This window comes from Morone saxatilis, unplaced genomic scaffold (assembly GCF_004916995.1).
Source record: "Morone saxatilis isolate NCDOM2014 unplaced genomic scaffold, NCSU_SB_2.0 Contig11, whole genome shotgun sequence".
NCBI lineage: Eukaryota > Metazoa > Chordata > Actinopteri > Moronidae > Morone > Morone saxatilis.
Genome location: NW_023339663.1, coordinates 7,266,815 through 7,267,062, shown reverse-complemented (window position 1 = coordinate 7,267,062; position 248 = coordinate 7,266,815).

The following is a 248-nucleotide window of genomic DNA, read 5'->3' as shown; positions in this document are numbered from 1 at the left end:
CAACATTAGCTCTTTGTGTTTTACTAGTAAACCTCAAACTGTTAACTCCGGGTCACTATGTTTAAACATTCCTGTGGCTACACACTTTGAAAAATAAATGCAGGTGAAAGTCTTTGGATGAAAATAAAGATTAAAAAGCAGGAGAAGCACCAGATTATTGTTGTGTAGCCCTCAGAAGACCTCAGTGTGATTCTTTGTGTTACTGACCAGTGTTGTGTATATGGTCTGAAAGTTCAATTTTCCACCAT